Genomic DNA, 19860 nt, shown 5'->3' on the forward strand with positions numbered 1-19860 from the left:
GTGGAAGAAGTAATACAGAAAGACTCACTTCACAATTTAGCAAGAATTAATGCCTACTTAATATATAGGCATTGCCATATTTCCAATTTCAAAGAAAGTTGTAACAGGTATTAATTGATGTCATCTGTACACAAGAAAGAATCCATTTGCGACCCAAATGTCATGAAAATCAGCATAATTACACACTTTATTGTTCGGGTGATTTTTTTTCACTAAATTAGGAGTTCAGAGTGTGACTACATTTTCATCATTTGATTACCTTTCTCTCATGGTGAGCATGGCCTTCCAGCTAAATCTGGAGAGCAATGTTGAGAGTTAAATACATATGCACGAACTGAGACAAAAGAAGGACATTAAAAGCTGAAATATGCCATTTTTCAAAGTAAGGAACTGGTACTCAACAAGAGGGTACCAAGAAGCTGCCAAATTATACCACACTGATGGACTACAAGAAATAGGTAGCTCTAACAGGGAGAAAGGTACCTTCAAAGGACCGAAAGAAACACTAAGAAACTTTACCCCATCCTTCCTCATGGACTGAGACAGTGGTAGACTCCAAAAAAAAGAGAAACCTCCAAAAATGTGAGATTCAATTAAAAACTTAAATATGCCCCAAGTTAAGCAGTTATAAAAAAACATTCCTAGTAAATTTATCTGTGAGACAAATCCACCATTTCCATGCAGCACGAAACAGACTGTGTTCAGGAGACAGAGAACTGCATTTCCTTATGCTGCAAGTAACTTGGGAGGTACCATAGTAGTAACTTAGAGAATGACTAATTGGGTATGAAGACGAAGTGGAGGGCCCTTTAATGTGCTAAGAATATAATTATTTATAAAAATGCATGAACTGCAGTGAGAAACGTGGTCTTAAGGAGAGCCCAGGGACACGTCCAGATTCAGATTCAGCTCTCTGAACTAGTGGCGCATAAAAAGGCTTATTTGTCACAACGCCAGACACTTGGATGTCACCTAAGTAACGATGAGGCTGAAGTCAGAGGACAGGGCAGAATCAAAAAAAAGGAAATCTCCCTTAATCAGTCCGGCATGCTCTCTGGGAAAGAGGGGCAGGTACGTGGGCACAAAGTAGCATCAAGTCAGATGCTCAAAAGAAAGAAAGAGAAGGTTTCCCACAATGGAGAAGGCAGGATTATTCGGCACTTTGTCTGAGCATCCAAAAATAATTATAAGAAAAAGTAGTGTGAATTTCAAGATCCTGCCTGAACACAGTCACACATCCCTGCGCTAATAAAAATGTTGCACGGTGAATGTCCTCACATTTGGGACATTAAAAATGTGGGCAGAAGGTCATAATTCAGTGGGTCAGGAAGAGCATAAAATGACCGTCGAGACCAAGGTAATTCTAATCACTGATTTTTATGACTTCATCAAATACTCAAGAAAGTAAGAAACTGAATTATTTCTCTTAAAAAAATGCCATTCAGCAGACTTCCGTACACCCACGCATACACTCAATCCAATGTATTAGTCATGTACCACTACCAAAACAGAATAAAATATATTTTAACAAATCTTGAACAAAGTCAAAACATAATTAATTTACAGACATGTTAGTCCACAAATCTGCTCTCCTATTCAGCGTGGGCTGCCAGAATCTCTTATGGGCATCTATTACACAGATCTGCCAAACCTGTAATTCACTTCTTGACAATAAGTAATAAATACATAATGCAGAAACACATTTGTCCTTTTCAAAATTCAGCTGAAATCTATTTCTTTAGATAAGAGCATGATCGATCCAAGTCACCTTCCAAAATTCAGAAAACCTCTCTCCAGTGAGGCTTCACGTCCTGGCTCTTACTTGGTACAGGAGCATTTGACATTAAAATAGGAAGTTATGACTGCTTTGTGTGTCGTCGGCATGTGGAAGTGCCATGCATAAAGCTGACATTCATGGTAGGGCTCACTATACATGCAGAGTTGGAAAACAACAAGATCCATAGTTAAAAATTCCTCAAGGAAAATAGCATACAGCTAGTTCCTGAGCCCAGACTGTGCTTCATTTTAGCATATTTGAGCTTACACAATGTCTATTAGCCTGGAGGGTGGTGGGTTAAATAAATGGTGAACTTTGCACTAGGCCAACAGTTACACTGAAATTGTCTCCTTAAATTTACTTCTGATGCTGAGACAAAAGTTCACATATAAGGAAATATCTGGCTTTGTACTCCTTTAAAACATCAGTGTGGCTTTTCTAGGGCTCATGTGGCTAGAAAGTGGTCTGTAGTCTACAACACTTATAAAACCTCATGGAGATACCAGCCCTGTTGATTAGTGCTTCAATTTTGTAGTCAAATGGAGGTCACTGCAGTAGGTGTTTTTCAGGGGAAGTGATCAGGATGGGAAAGGATGTAGGGAGGATTTGCAAGAGATGAAAACAAATTACACTGGCCTTGTAATAAAAACTGAGTGCAGCAGGGAGGGAAGATGTATCATCATTAGCTCATTTACTGGTTGTGAACTAGTGAGGGCTCATAGCCATGAATCTTTCCACACCGCATGCACATTTTTAAGAAGGCAGAGAGCTCTAGTACGCACCCGTAAGATCAGAACCAATGATCACATGAGTAATATGCACCTCAAGAGCAAAATAACAGTTAAAGTTGTCTAGCTGGCATACTTCTGAAGTCAGCCGTACTTCAAATGGAGAAAGAGGCACAGCAGACACCTGTGAAAAATAAGCCATGCTCTGTAGGGGGAAGTCTTCTACTGGAAGACTTAGAACGCATGCTAGCTACTGTGGGCAAAATTGGGACTAAGCTCAGTGAAGTACTTAGCCCTCAGAAGTTCAGACACAAATTCTGACCCATAAACACACAAAATTAGGCATGTAGAAAAGCATGAGGATACTGGCATGCTTGTGGCTCTTGCCCTTACTATACATATAGAAACAAGGTTGGATTTTTAAACCTACCAAACAAAAGATTTAGGACATCTGACTTTCAGTGGCACTTGGGCTCCTTCATTACCTCGGCCACTCTAAGAAACAGCAGCAGCACAATAAAGCTGAGGTTAATAAAAGAAAAAAGAGACTCTGCACAGGGTGAGACCTTTTCAGGGAAGCTACCACTCCATCTGCCCATTGGAAAGAAAAGTCAGCACCCATTAGGAGACAAACAGAAAGAGATCGTTGCAAGAAACAATGGAAGGGTCTGGCAGCAATTCAACAAAGATTTATTGGTCTTGTTTTATCAGCAACAGCAGAACACATCACAGTGCTGCCCCCTATATACAAGGGGTGAAGACACACAAAGGAAAGACAAGAAACAAACACCAGCTGTGAAAGGAGGAGGAAATGACATGGGAAAGAGAAATTATTCCCAATAAGGATATTTTCTTGTTAGGTGATGTACATGAAAACATTGGCATTCACATCAAAGCAAAGCTAGCTATTAAATTCTTTCTCCACCCTCAGTCATCTCTCTTCCTCAGGTAGGAACAGGATTGTGCGGGTGAAGAGGAGCAGACAGACCAAGCAGTACAGGTCAGTCCTGTGGCTGGTTCACTGGATGTAAATTCTGGCAATAGGAGTTTGGATTAGAAATTAATTTAAAAGTCTAAACCATACTGACAGAGTATATTCATAGACTGAAAGCTGACTGCAAGCACATCTTCCTTCTCAACAGCATTTTCGCTCTGAAACTCAACTCTCCATCCACACAACCGTAGATGGAGACTGAAACATTGCCCTTTAAGGCTGAGTTTAGTAAAGCTAATCCCATTCCAAAACACTCAGACAGATATTTAAATCCCACTGGCTTCAATGGGTTAAAAGCACTTATCTGAATCAGGGCCCCATGCTAGTGGCAGGGACAATAAGAAAACCCATGACAGATAGGCAGGTGGAGAGGACATATCAAGGGATGTATGAATTTGCTAGAGAAGGCTTTGGAAGGGAATAAGAGACAGACTTAATAAATGAGAGAAAGCTCTCTAGTTAATTGAAGATTAAGAAGAAGAAGTAGAAATAGAAAGTGTAACACAGCTGAAGGTATGATAGGTTCACAGCAGAAGGCAGGAGATTACTTAATAGTTTTACACAATTAAATTAATTCCTTTTAATCTTTTTATACACATTGTAAACAAGATCTCGCTATCCCATGAAAATTAGCTTTTAAAGGCTGGATAAATACATTAACTAATCCTAAAATCCCAGAAATCCCAGTTTAATTTTTTTCTTTTTTTGAGAAAACAAAAGCCAAGCAGGGAAGAGCTCTGTAAACAATTTTGACCTTCAGAAAGTCTAGCACTCTGTTTATCTATTACAAAAATGAAACGCTGCTTCAAGCAGCTATGGGGAAAAAAATGGTCATTTAAATGGAAATGGCAACACCTCATTTGCAGTAACCAAGAGAATACACCCTAAACATTCACAATACTATGCAAAACCCACAAAGCACATAACTGGTACCAGCAACCAGAAGTAAAATAAAACTCTAACTTCTCTCTTTTGGGAAGATAGTTTAAAAATCAGTTTAAAAGCATCCAGTAAGACATGACAGCAGAAGAAATTTGGATGATGGCTCTGACTACTACAGACAATTACTTAATTGCTACTATCCCTTTATGTACATATTGGCAAGTATCATAATTCCTGCTGATTTTAGCATATCCCTTGTACTTGTGCCCCAGGTGAAACAGCAGCACCCTGCACCAGCAGGGGTGCAGACCTAATGCGTACCTATATGCCTGTTTTGGATGCTATAGAGGGTCCAAAGGCATCATCAAAGTCCATCACTGCCATGGTCTGAGCACTCAGGGCTGTAGGTGCTCAGCATGATCCAACCTCATGCTGGTGGGCAAGTGAACCTACACTTTTCCAGCCATGACCATAGAGTCCTCTGAATTGCCTCATTTCAATTTAATGGACTGCTTTTTCAGAGCAAAATATCCTGACAAATAATACAAATACACTACACTATTTCTTTATTAATTTAATTAAGCAATCGAAAGGAGAGTTAAAAGATGTCCATGCAGCACAGTTATCTATGGTTGCTCTGCTACAGTGTGCCAAGGAGAGCTGAAATTAACAGCCACAGAGGAGTTTTATAGTTTTCTTTCCAAATATCTGCTGTAGGGAAAATTAAAATCAAGATAGTAAAATCTCAGATTTAAAAATTATTGTCAATACTATATAGCAAAAATGATGTAATATAGAGGGCACCTCACATTTTACTTTGGTCTAAATGTGTAGATACGTCTGCTCATTTTAGATACAGATACTCGTGAATTTTGATTACAGCCAAAATACTTCATATTCTGCCCTAACATCAAGACTGTAACCTGTCAAATTCAGCAATATGGAAATATCAATTAAAACCAAAACCGAAACGTTAATTTACACAGGAGTTTCTTCATAACAGGACAGATAGCCATCTACTGCTTATTGCCCAGTTCCCACTCCAGAGAGAATCTACATCTAAATAAATAACTAGAGACAAAAATGTCAATGCTTCCCATGGTGAAGAGCTCAGAAGGCAAATTGCAGGAAGGTTATAGGACAAAGATATTGCTGATGATGAGAAACGTGGTCTGGAGGATTTTGATTTGAATCTTCAGGGTGATAAATGCAGCAGCTGCTGTCATAGTATAACAGCTGGCAAGGTGTTTGGTCTTTTCTTATATATATATGTATTTCTTTTTCATCTGCGATACTGTACATTTTGCTGCCATGACAACTAAACATTTTCTGCCTATCTGTATGGTGACAAATAGATTTATACATCTGTTCATGAATCTTGTTTTTAAAAGACAGATAATATTTTCCCAACTTTTGTATATTTTTAAAGCCATCTTCAAAATGAAACAGGATATTGCAGCTTCTCCAAAATAGTGGCCCATAAATCACACCACACAGGCAGTATGTTGCCCAGGAGACACTTTTAACATTGCTCAGCACCACAAATGAAAAAGTCAAAACGGAGGCTGGTGACAAGGACCAGGGAACATTACCTTCAGCACACATACCCTCCCTGTGTTGCCTTTGCTTATCACCATTAGCAATATCACTACCTGGAGACCTACTTCTTTACTGGCTGATTAGAAACAAAGCCATTTTCATTTAAAAAAAAAAAAAAAGACAATATAAGAATGATTAGGGACAGGGAAAGGTATTTTATTGCCATATAGTTTAATAATTCTTTAAAGTCTTTGTAATATATTCCTTCACAAGGCTTCCACATCTTTAGAACACATAATTCAATAAATAAATTAACTTTAGTGACATCAAGCAACTCAACCAAATCTGTAGCATCGCTAATCTTTGTGTTGCCCTTGTCTTTAGGCACATCCATTAAATAAAAACTCCTTTTCTGCACTACTAAGCCCTAGCCCTACAACCAGGCCACGCTGTGACACTAGCATATGAAATTATTCCTGAGCACAATAAGCAAAGCTTCCTGATTTTTTTAGGAAGATTTCCAGCACTGCACATTAGCACCAGACTAGTGAAAAAAAAAAAAACAAAAACAAACCAAAAACAATTGTTTTGGAGTGAAAGTATAGCAATGTGGAGAAAACAAGGGTTGGATGGGGAGTAGAATGAAATTTAGGTTGTACTGGGGAGGGACTTCCGCATACTGAAGTAAAAGAACTCCAACAAAATCAAAAAGAATCCAACAAATGAGAGATCAACCTTCCTATGAAGGAAAGGAGAGGTCTGTAACTCTGATTGTGGGGTAGAAGTCAATAAGTTTATTGAAACAGAGTGGAAAAATGAGAGGAATACGAAACGTTGGAGCATCCTTCGCTAAAAGAACTACTACCATCTTTTATGCCATATAACACAACAAATGATTTGGCAAGGCAGTGGAGCTATGCTAGACACATTCCTTCAGCACATTTTTGAGCCAAAATGTCACGTGCTGTAGCAAGCACTAATCTTCATCCCTGGCTTCTGCGTGCTGCCTTGAATCACCTGGCCCCAAGCCCAAAAATAGGAATTAGTTGCTCAGATTAACTCCTGTCACCTGTCTGGTGAACCTCGTACTGGATTTGAAACAAGGGCATCACAGCAGGGCTCCTTACTGACACGAAATTACTCTAAGCAGGCAGGTTAGCTGGTAGCTGCTGAAACTATTTAAGGTAAATGAAGAAAGAAGCCTTGACTGAGCTCCTGATGTGCCTTGCCCTCACCTAGAGACTTCCCACTTTGCTACACTCACATTGCGTGCATCAGACCATGGCACGGATGCAGATGTTGCACGTTTCTAGAAAGCTTTTCTATCTGCTGTCCTACAGACAGGCACACCTCCAACCACACAGGGCTGAAGGTCTTCTCACTATCCAGGGGATAACCCAGCATGAAACCTCTGCTTCTGGTCAGCAGCAAAGCCCATCTCATCTCGTACACTCTATAAATTGTTTAAAATATCACAGAAAGTACTATCTGGCAACTCCTCCAAAAACTCCTAAGTCCACCAAAATAGTCTCCCATTATTTCTTACAAAGAATATCTTACCAAGGGGAATGTCCAACAGCTCTTTCCACTTCTGGCCATCAGTTCCACGACTGGCAAGAATGACTAAAAAAATAACCTCATCTTTTACCCACTTAAAATGATGCATCATAGGACTAGTTGAAGCATGGAATTACAGCCAGTTCCTTGGTCAAGGCAAATGGAGATACAGCAGTTGCAGCAGACAGTGAGCAACAGTAAGGGTTTGTCCCACTTAATCTTGAAATTTATTTTCTGTTTTTTCCACCCAGCACTGCAGGAAGCCAGGCTTCAGAGCACTATTCACCCACAGAAGGCTGAAAGGCAATCTGAGCACGTGGTTGTTTGGTATGGTCAGTGCAGCCAATGGAACATTTCTATAGTTAATTATTTGGAATAAATGTACTAACTTAAATAGGTCACTGAGATTTTACAATTCTCCTCGGAGATCAGACTGGGAAAGACATGACTCCTGAAGGGATTTCTCCTTTAACACCCTCCAACTACAAATACCAAGTGACTGCATTACACACAACCGTTGCAATGCATTTTGATACGTGTTTCCATCAAAATCACTCGTAGCATTTTAAAGCCATTAATCATGCAAGAGTCACAACTGGCACAGAAATGTCTTTGACAATATGATGTTTATTAGACTTATTGTACAGACAGGTAAAGTGAGGCATGAAAAGGTTAGTCACACTGCCAGAGGGATTTTATCTCTCTCTATAACATATAGTAAGCAGCTTTATCCATCTGATAGTTGTTCTTACTTGTGAATTCAGCCTGAGGCTCAGGGGCCCACACCATAAACACCACATAGCAAATAAGCATCCTAATCAGCTAACACACCAAAACCCCATGTTAGCACACATCCTGCTCAGTCCATCACAGCTGCTGCTTCCACTCCAAAGCCTGGACAAAGTAGCAGCTCTTGTGTCATTTCCAAACCATTCCTCCATCCTGCTGAAATCACCTGCTTTTTCAGGATAACTCTGTCGAGCAACCTCTACAAAATAGGGAGTTACAAATTTCCTATATGGAGAAATTGTAAATGTCTACATATTCTCAGTATGAATTTAATGACAAAAGTTATGCCACTGCAGCTCCATGCATGGACGCTCTCAAACCCATCAGGTCACAGTCATATTAATCCAGCATAAGATCACACAAGCGTCAAAAGCACAACCCAACTATTATTTTGTACTGCTTCCTTCCCTACCACCACAAAAATGATTAATCTTTTCAAGGTCTATAAATCCAATCGCAGAATTGATCCCTTTACTTCTTTTCTCCAAAGAAGATGAGCTTACCTCTGATTGCCCTCTTGAACTGGCTCACCAAGTGGCTACAAGAAAAAGCAGCCACTGTAGCGAGGTGGTAGAAAGCAGAAGGACGGACCAGGAATGGGCTGCCTTTATCATGGTCAGAACACGTTGAAGGGAGCAGGGAATGACAGCCTCATTTTACTGCAAAGATGGGATTCTTCACAAGCAGTTCAAGTCAATCCAGGAAAAACTTGTTACTTCTGCATAGCTCTTCAGGAAGCATGCTGGGGAAGACTATATCTCCTGGACCTACGCGACCATGGGAAGGGGATCACTGTTGCTTTGTCAGAGCTTCCCATCCCTTCCATTGGCTTTCCAGGAGCCCAGACTTTCCTGTCAGAGTGGACTGGATTATGACTGACAGTGTAAAGCAACCCAGTTACTTTCCCTGTGACCACACAGTTATTCCTGACCACGTTCAATGTCTAGACAGAGCTTCCAACTGGTATCAGAGGAGTTTTAATTTGTGGGTACAGAGAAAGAGAAACAGATTTTCTGAGAATTAGCTGGATTTTATCTTTGCCAGTAACAGATTAATGTTCATTATGAAAGATTAAGCAATTAAAGGAAATCCCCATGAAAGAGCTAAAACATATGTAAAAAGTTTTAAACACTGGTATGTTTACACAAAGACAGCATGAACCCTTCTGCGCTCCTAACAATATAGGAGTACAGCACTTTGGATGGCAGAAATGGCTAAAGCCAGCAGCCTCCACCAACACAACAGGGTTTCTCCACTTCCAGTATCAACAAATTACATTTTTTTAGATAATTCAGATATAATTTAGATATTACCTTCCATCTTTAGAGGGAAGCAGCAACGGATTTTCATAATGTATTGAAGGAGGGCAAACCCTAGAGTCAGCAATCCTAAATTCGTTAGGTCATATTTATTAAACTGATTTTCTCATTTACTCTTTAACCAGCACAGCTAAATGCCAGCTCTGTCCCTCCCACATAAGCAGTCTCCATCTCTTCTCCAAATGTCACCGTAGGCACAATGTTCCTTTTTTATTATTTTGCCTTTCTTCAGAAGGACACTTCGCAACTCAGAAGCTGCTTGCAGCCCACATTGAATTACACGTTCCTAAAAGGAACATTCCTATAAAAGGCAGAGCCACACTGGGATGCAAAGGAGCTACACACTCACAAAAAACACTTCATCGCATTAGCAAATGGATGGTATAATCGCTCATCGTGGAGATGAAGACATACTATTAATTTGCTCTGCATGCAGGTACCAAAGACACCAAACACACATCCCCATCCCTGGTACTGTGGGAGGAAAAATCAAACATTAAAAGTTTGTGAAGCTTCTAATGGAAGTAGCTTATGTGGGCCGAATCTGTGGTATAGGATTTCCTTAATGAGAAGGATGAGGCAAGTGTCTCCAAAGAGCAGTGCTGGGAAAGGTTGAAGCAAGAGAGGCTGGCCCATCCCTGGAAGGGACCCCATGGCTGCTCAGAGCATCCACCACTGCCCGTAAGAATCAAGAGCCCCAAAGCCTTGCTGAGGTTTTGCTGCATTTCCACACAAGTTGTGGGCAGCCCAGGGACTCTGGATATCCCTGGATCAGGTCGCATTGCTGGTGCTTGCGACTACCCAGTGCTCTTTCCCCCACAGGAAAATATAAGGTTATAATCCCAGAGGAAGCCGCATTAATCACTGATGATGGCTTGGACTGCAATCTGCCATCATCTAAGAGTTAACTGCTTAATAAGAATTCGAGCAAGGTTAAAAAAACCTCAATTAATTTCGCCAGTAGAAGTAGTGCAACACAAAATAGTTCAACCTAACTGACCACCTCAAGAAGAAACAATAAAATTCAGTTATTTTAAAGCCATTTCCAAGATCCTGTATAGCATAAGAAGGGCAGTCTCATATGGAAAGGCATGCTTGGAGTCAGAAAAATCTGTCCCATCCGCCACTGTATGCTGTGGCCAAGCACAGTTTCCTCACAGAGATGCTGAATATCTCAAGTTCCTGCTGCTTTTAATAAAGTTTTACACTGTCACTCCCACTCTTCTAAAGTAAAAGATTTAGACTATTAACTTATCTACACCTCTCAAACCTTTTCAGTAAAACGGGAAACTGCATAAACGTTGTACATCAAAGAGCTTCCTTCATTAAAATGCGAAAAATAATTTGTGTACTTTAGATGAAAGGTGTTCCTGGACTGTGAAGTATTCTGGCAAATTTAATTAAATTCCATAGTTATTTTCCCATAAAAATAAAGCTTTTGGGAAAAAAAATTAAAAATTGAACTGATTCATAGTTAAGGTTTGTTTTTCTTTTCTTTTTGCAAAGTCTTTACCTTATAAACTGAACCACTGAGAAGAAGCAAAACTACTTTTAATAACCAATGAAGTCACATCTCCAGAACATGAATGCTCAGTAAAATATTCAAATGAAGACAAAAAATCTCTAAATAATTATGCATGTAATTAATTATGGGCTGCAATGATCTAAAATCAGAAATGAATTTGCTATGCAAATTTGAGTAAAACTGAAAAAGTGAAGGCTTCCATTGTGAAAGATGGACAGGTCTAGCCATGGCACTGTGGAAGCAGAGAGCTATTGAAACCATATACAATCAGATTACTCTCTAGTCAATGTAAACATTTCTTCATAATTAGTTCTGACGTAAATTAAAGCAAGTTTAATTCCTTACAGTCACTGAGTTGATTATTCATCAGTGCTAAAGGATACAGGCTCAGGTTTATAATTAAAAACTGAATTTCGCTGGCAAAAGCGGCCACCTGGCTTGACCTATACCCAAAACTCTGCATCTCCTTCACCCCAGAGCTGCACCAGTCCATTATATGTACAATCAGCACATTTTTCTCAACCCAAAGATGAAAATATAGAATCACAGAATAGTTTGGGTTGGAAGGGACCTTAAAGATCACCCAGTTTAAACCCCTCTGCCATGGGCAGGGACATCCCACTAGATCAGGCTGCCCAAGGTCCCATCCAACCTGGCCTTGAACACCTCCAGGGATGGGGCAGCCACAGCTTCCCTGGGCAACCTGTGCCAGTGCCTCACCACTCTCCTGGTGAAGAAATTCTTCCTAATGTCTAGAATTCTTCCTAATGTCCTAATATTCTTTCTAATATCATCAAAGTAACTGAAAAGCATTTCCTAAGAGAAGAAACTTCAGGCTGCCTCTGTCTTGGGGGTAGTTATTATAACCAGGGTGTCTCCAGTGGGGAACAGCTGCAAAGTTGAGGCTTAGCTGGCTATAAAGATGTTGTGTGTTCACCATCTGCAGGGCACTGTACAGACATCCAAGTGCAACAAAAAAACCAACATCTGTGTCTAAATGGAGGGGCACCTAAGTTCTGCAGCACATTCTTACATCCCTAGGAATTTAGATGGGGGGATGAGCTGGAGTACCTCATTTCATTTCCCATTCCCCAGATAGAGAGACCACAGAGGAAACCAAGTACAGTTCTACATCTTCACACACCTCCTGGTCCCACAATACATTGCAGCAGGACTTGCCTGAGCAGAAAGCAGGTACCGAGGGCAGGAAATACTTAACCACATTTCACCTTCTGGAGCAGGACTCATCTCACCTTAGTTGAGCAAAGTTTTTACATCCAACCTACATGAGACATTTAATCAGGGGAGTAAAGCAATGTGAGATGAACACTGTCCCATGTTACATGTGAGATGTAACCCCATGTCACCTAGCTATGTTGCCAGGGAGAGTAGCCAGGCCCCAGCCAGCAGTGAGAGATCATGCAGGTTCCTACTCCATGTCCCTGCACCATGATCTGCAAAACACTGGAGGCACAGAGCCTGCAGAGCTATCCTCAAAACATCCCCAGAAAAAGAGAAAGATGTGAAAAACTAACCACAACAAAATGGATCTATCTCTTTTTTGTGAGGCACGGACAAAATGATCAGGCTGACACTAGTGCACAACTTAACTCTGAGAAACACAAAAATTTATTAGTGTGAACATCTAATGCAAACCAAATGCAATGAAAACTCCCTCCCTACATGCACTCAGTTTGGCGCTCTCTCAGTTATTTCTTATTGGCAACACTTCAATGCTAATAAGACACCATAAGTGTATAAAATGTAATAAAGATGTTTACATTAAACAGGAGACTACAGATTAAAATAATCTGTTCTGTAAGCTATAGAAGATCATCTTCGAACACTTCTTTTCAGGAAAATAGGTACATAGAAATAGAATCCGAGGGTAAAAGGACTTTTTTTGTATTTTCTTTTTACTTTGCTGACAAATAGCTAATGAGTTCCAAGACTAGAACAGCCTTAAAATATGACACAACTTTTTAGTAATGAAAACAATGAAAGATTGGAAGAGCTTCCCAAGCAAGTGCTTGATTCGTCATAAAGTCTAGTCCTTGAACTGCAAACAGCTTCAGAAATAGCACCCTTCCAGCTTCCAGGGTCAAGCCTGGAGCCTGCATGTGTACTGCATGAAGCCGGGGAAGAGATACATGGACTTATATTTTCAGCAGTCCAGTGCTACCACCTGTCTCTGCCCCAAACCAGCCCCATGACCAGCTCTGTTCAGTTTTACGGCTCCCTGAAAAAAAGTGACATAACCTGTTGAAATGGTTTGATGGCAAGATGTATCCTTGATTTTATTGGCCATGGGAGATTCCTCTCTTTTGGACTCATTTCAAGAAAAGATAAGGCAGGACACCAAACTGGCTCCATGTAATCTTAGACGCTGCTGAAACATCCTCCTCCATATGTCTCAGGAGAACAGGACTACTCGTATTGCCCTCCACATGCTCATAAGATTGCAGTACTGCATTAACAATATCACTTCTCAATGCCCCTGGGCTTCCATTGGTGCCTTGGATGAGCTAAAATGGATTTTCCTTTAGTTTCCTTTGAACTACGATGAATTGCTCACGGGGGAAGGCAGATCATGGTCTGAAGTGATACCAGGATAAAGCTGGTGCTCAGATGCTCTGAGTGAACACCAGACTCCAGAAGTCCTCTAATATCATTTAACTGACATCCTTGTGGCTTCGTCCTGTCACTGGCAGTTTGGGCATAAGCGTTCCGCAAAAGTACCTGTGTATTAATTTAACAGACCTTGATGATAACATAGGGGTCACTTTTGGGCTTTACACTAAGGGAGGGAATAACAGAATACATGATAATACAAAATACTTTTGCAAACAAATCTCAAGGTTGATAAAGGTGACAGCTAGAAGAGATAAAAATTGCACATTTCTTTATTAATAAATAACTTGCTCAGAGACTGAGATGAGACGTCTTATCCTCGGGACATCCTATCACCCTAAATAAGAAGGGAGATTCTCTAAACATTTTCCAAAGAAGGGAAAACATGCAAATTACAGCTATCTATAAAAATTGTACATCATGAGCTGTTTCATGGAGTATAAAGCCAAGGGAGCTGGACAACTTGAATGGAACAATTCTATGCAACTGGCCTCACTTTGGAAACATTCAAAGTATGTCAGAATGACAATAAGGACCCTTTAAAGTACATATTTTTGTAAGCTGGTGCATTGGTTTAGGGTTCATATTATTAAAAAAAAACCAAAAAAACTTAAACAAATTCACTTCAGTGAAACTTCTTTTCTAAGTTACAGCTACAAATGACAGAGAAATTATAAACACATAGACACAAAATTGATCTAAAAACCTTGCGTTTCCACCACAACTAATTTTAAAGAGAAATAAAAATGTTAACAATTACTTTCCTAAAATTGGAAATCGCAAGTGAAAGAAAGCTTGCACTACTTAAAGCTGCCAGAGATAAGTCAAAGAACAATGATAACACGGTACTGCAGACTCAGAAATAGCTGTTCCCAGGAATGCTTTGTTCATGTCTGACACCGACAAAGGACGACAGACCAGATTTTGACAAGGACCATGCTCTGCGATCCATCTGGCCCACTCCTTCCCAGAAAGGCTGCTCAGAAAAGCCACGGCAGCCAGGCTGAGGACCAATGATCTCCAGTCCCATGTGGTGGCTTCAAGTGCCATCCCCACAAGCATCCCCCTTTCCTGAGCCACCTCCCAACAACACCCACTGGAACTGCTCTAATTGCATGGCCTGAAGTTACACTGAAAACTGGGTTTAGAAGCCTAGGATAATTAAGTGACTCCAAAATACTGCCTCTGGGCAATGAAGTTTGCCTATACATATCAGGAAAAGGAAGAACATATGTAGTACTAGTACCTTGAAACGCTACAATAAATTCAGTTCTACAAGTGAGTGTGTCCAGATTAGCCTGCTAGCTCCTACACGCCCAAAATTAAACAAGTCGGGGGGGGGGGGGGGGTAGGTGGGATCATGTATCACAAACCATTTTCACTTTTGTTTGATTTTGTTTCAAGGAAACGCTAGTAATGGTCCCACATAAATATTTATCAGACCACTCAAGCAGTAATAAATGAAAGTATCCTTCAACTTGCTCCTACAATAACAAAAATCTGATTTAGAAGACGGTGACATGATGCAAAGAGTCTGAAGCAGTAAATCTATTCCCTTCTGCCAGACAGATACAACAGTGCAGGCAGGTCTGTTATATCGTAAACTATATCTAGTGCTTCTACTTTCCATTATTAATCGTTTGAAGACACGATTAGGGTCTTCCAATACCAACTGGCATATTTTTAGGCTCTAGCCACAGTTTGTCAGGAATTCTCTCACTCATGCAGTACCTTAAAAGTATCAAAATAGAAGATCCAACCGATATCCTTGGCACTCTGAATAAATCCATGCAGTCTGTAATAATTTGCATTCCATCTCCACTTAATAGTACCTATAAGAGTACAGCACTATGAAAGACAGGCTTGGCTTAGTCATTTGAACGTCAGGGCTGAAAACACCTAATGATAACAAGTTAACAGGGTCATCTACATCTGGTGTTCTTATCAGGGGGCCTCTACAGGAGTGGAAATTAGTGCCAGCTAATGTCTAAATTTAAGTCCCAATGAAAATCTGGGGACTCACGACTCCTGAATAACTTTAGGAAATGAGGTTAGTAAGTTTTGAAAGCATTGCTTAAGTCCATGCTTACGGGCCTTGCAAGAACAGTAAAGATTCCCCAAGCAGTTCATTTATACCACTATTTTATCTCTGTGTTCAGTTTCAATGGGACTTAAGGTGTTTCAACGCTTTCCTGAGAAGGGGAAAAAGACTTACTGCTTCAGATTTTCCCACCTATGCAGCAGAGTTAGTATCCCAGAGCTCTTCCAGACCAACTGTGATCAAGCCTATAGCAGTCTCTGCATCAGAAGATGCTGAGCATGTCTAGGCTCTCTGCTCCTTTAGAACTCATTTTGTTCATCTGCTATTACTACGTTCCTGAGTAGCACAGGAGTAAATATAGAAAATCTTTCGAGTGCCAGGCTGTTAAATCAACTACACACAGAGTAGAAACACATGCCAGACTAAAAAGTGAAGCTTGAGTGAAAAATGCTGTTTAGCTGAACCACAAATCATTAAAAAATGAGAAGGAAGACTCATTTAGGCTAGGACTGATTTCATCTAACTCTTTTGAGAAGACTCGCTAGTTGTCCAAGTCCCCACAGTAGCCAGAAAAGAGGCACTGCTAGATGGCAATTTCATTAATACCACTATTTTATCTCCATGTACAGTTTCAGTGGGACTTATGAAGATGTTTCAATGCTTTCCTGAGAAGTGGAAAAAGACTTGTTGCTTCAGATTTCCCACCTATGCAGTGGAGTTAGTTACTCTTAGTATCCCAGGGCACTTTCATACCAACTGCAACCAAGCCTACAGAGGTCTCTGCATCAGAAGACGCTGAGCATGTCTAGTCACCCAAGGTAGGTAGTATCATAAACACATCTGTAAATGCTGAAGTCACCACCAGCTCTTGAGAAATTAAAAATACACCATTTTGCTGTGGTATCAGCACTATGAGGGTGTACATAGAAGGGCTGAAAAAATCCAGGGTTTTATGAAGGCAGTAGAGGACCTCTAATGGAGACTGTTTCCAGGAGAGTAGTTATATCTGTTAGAGCTATCACAGGGATGAAAACTCAGAGAACACTGTCATCTCACAAAAATCTTTAACAGATCTCTACTCATTTTGTGTTACAACAATCTGCAAATATAGAGAGTTTTTAATGCAATTCTCTTCTAAGGAATGGCAATTAGCAGACTGGTGGGCAGTTTGAAGAAACACAGCAGCCAGGAAGTGGTACTAGAGATGAAGGTCTTGATGATGTCCAATCGATGGAAAAGAGGATAGAATGCTCCTTTCAGCACTACATTATCAGAAAATGAAAAATTGCAAAACATTAGCTGTACAACTCTCATCTCTCATACTCTTAAAAACTTTCCAGTTCTTATTTTCAGAATTACATTTATGTGTGGCCTTCATATTGGAAGACAGTTCTCTGAAATCAGGCTAAAAATATCAAATCAGTAGAGAAAAGTCTACACAGATTATTGAGTATGTGAATTCGACAGCATATGTTCTTGTTTATAGGTGTTTTACCATTAACAGGGATTGTTTACATCTGACCAAAGCAAGGTGTTTAGTGTAGACCTCTGCTTCTGAGCTAGTCATACAAGGGTCCTTCATAGTACACAAAAAAATGCACATTTTTAGAGTGTGATTCATCCAGATTTTTTCATATGTTTACTTTAGGATAAAATGAATCATGTGTCTCAATTGCCCATTTCTCTCCATTGGATATAAGAAAACTCTGTAGTGACTAGTTCTGACTGTAGATGACCATATTCCATCATACAGATTACATCTCAAGAGTTCAAGAGAATAAGTGGTTCTGAACAAGGGACAGAAGGAAAAAGAGAATCCATCAATAGCAAGATCACATTACATGTCCCTCAGTGCAGGATCTGAAATGGCAAGCCTGTGACATTTACAGCAACAGTCAATAAATAGGAGAATGAAGAGAGAAAATCAATGAGTTTGTACTATACACCTAGGCTGGTGACAAACTCAACCTCCACTGAGGCTTGACTCAACAAATAAGAAAAAAAAAAAAAAAAAGAATGAAGATGGGGGTCAGGAATTGCTGCCTTCTACTTCAGAAGGGTTTTTATTGATTTACAAATTTGTACTGGACCCACCTCCTGGAAAAGGAAGATAAATCCACTGAAACAAATTTGAAAGTGATTCACAAGCCTGTGGGACCAAATACATGTAAAAATTTACCCCAGCAAATACTTCCAGCTGGCAAATGCTCACTATGTTCCTGATTACTATCACATATGAACTACATTATTTCTCAGCAAAAGCCATAACACAACAATAATTCTGAAAACTGATTCTTTATGACACAAGGCAAAAAGCAGCACCATGGGAAGGAAATCCCAGGCTCACCCTCATTGCACATCTTATCAAACTGCAGTAGCACTAAGGTTTACAAATGTACCCTATGCAAAGAAGCCCATATTGGCCAATATGGGCTCCCAAGCTCACTGACCACAAAGCACCGCTCAGAGCCGAGTAGAGAACAACCTCCTGTGGCACCTACGCCACAACTGAGGTCAAATTCAGTGAGTCAGAGATATACCTATACGCACAAGACCAAAGCTACCATGCCAAGAGGCACATGTCAGCATGGTGTGGTGTGGATACCATGCAGGCCAGCTCCTCTTCAGATATCTCTGCCCTGTTTCCCCTCCTCGTTATTGATGGGAACACAAGCAAATCTCACTCAACACGCAGGGTGACACCATTAAGTTGGAATAGTGCAGAAGAACAAAAATAATGCACTCGAGCAGAATTTTGCTGAAAGCACAGACTTGGAGTCCAGCCTACTCACATATCAGGATGAATTTGGCCTAGTTTATATCCTAATGATTATAATGGATACTGCAGTCTTCTTTTCATTAAGGCAGCAGCCAAAAATATTGATTTGTTGTACTTTGCGCTCCTGCTTACCTTCACAAATTTCAGGGGAGATGGTGCATAAGCCAATAGAATCTGTCAGTTTAAAAGTGACAAATTAACTGCACTGAAAGTAAATAAACAGCTATCTCCTTGTAAATTAACTTGATATTTGACTTGAGCTCTTTTCTACAGTTAGAAAACTCATTCATCATTCTGCAGCACTTACACTGCCGCCAGTTCAACAGTAGAGTATTAATGTTGTGTCCTATCTGACATAGCAGGGTAAATTCTGCACTCAGGTTACAACAGTGAGACTCTGAGTAAGTGCTGAATCCCCAAGCGCTGCTCTCCACATCACCCAGGCTGCTCCTACACACCCAAGTGTTTCCCAAGACCGTTTCAAGAAGGCTTCAATTGTACTGAAGAGTTGAGAAAAGAAGATAAGACTCCAAAAGAGTCCTTTGATCTGCTAGATTATGAAGTATCTTCTGGAATGGTTTAGTGAAACAGAACAAGTGACGGGGTTCGTTCATTTTCATGAAAATACTTATGGAAGAGTAAAAGAAGGTCAAATATATGCAACTTTTAAAGTTCAGGAAATGAATTCACGTCAAAATATGATCTGTGATTTACTGAATAAGGACCCTAACTTATTATAGGCTATTGCCCCTACTAGCCTAGACACACGGTAAAACTGTGACTAATTTATTAATGCACTTACCCTCCCTAACAATTCCTTTCAGTTCAATAATTTTTGAATCTTGAGATTTTCAGACCAATGCTCCAACATTAGGAACAGTCTCCCATCTCTTCATAAAGAACCCATTTAGTTGAAATTGATGCTACTGAATAAGCCAAGATTTTCAAACACAGGAGCTTAAAATTGAAATTTGTGTTCAACTGGTTAAATAACGTTGCCTGAATGCCTTCAACTGCTATTAGCACTGTAGTATATGTGAGTTCTTAACATTTCTGGAAAATTGGAATGGACGCCCTCTTGATTTTTGACACTTAAGTTTGATGTTTCTGGACACAAGCTTTTGACTGTATCATCTGTGCACAGCTGCAGCAGAGGGATTATAGCACAAAGAGAATAAAAATATTTTTCACTGTTTATGCTCAGACACAATTCACAGCATTTGTAATGTCGTCTGTTTTTCATAATGTTCAGTTAAGAAAGTTGACATTTGATTAAACAGTTTGGCTTTACCAAAATAT

General features: G+C 40.1%; 1 protein-coding gene across 1 annotated transcript in view; it reads right to left on the reverse strand.

Moving 5' to 3' along the window:
• FAT3 (FAT atypical cadherin 3) overlaps window positions 1-19860 on the reverse strand; it is a 423022-nt gene that overhangs the window by 306271 nt on the left and 96891 nt on the right. The window lies entirely within an intron of this gene.

Source organism: Cuculus canorus, chromosome 1, assembly GCF_017976375.1.
Source record: "Cuculus canorus isolate bCucCan1 chromosome 1, bCucCan1.pri, whole genome shotgun sequence".
In the NCBI taxonomy this organism is placed as follows: Eukaryota; Metazoa; Chordata; class Aves; order Cuculiformes; family Cuculidae; genus Cuculus; species Cuculus canorus.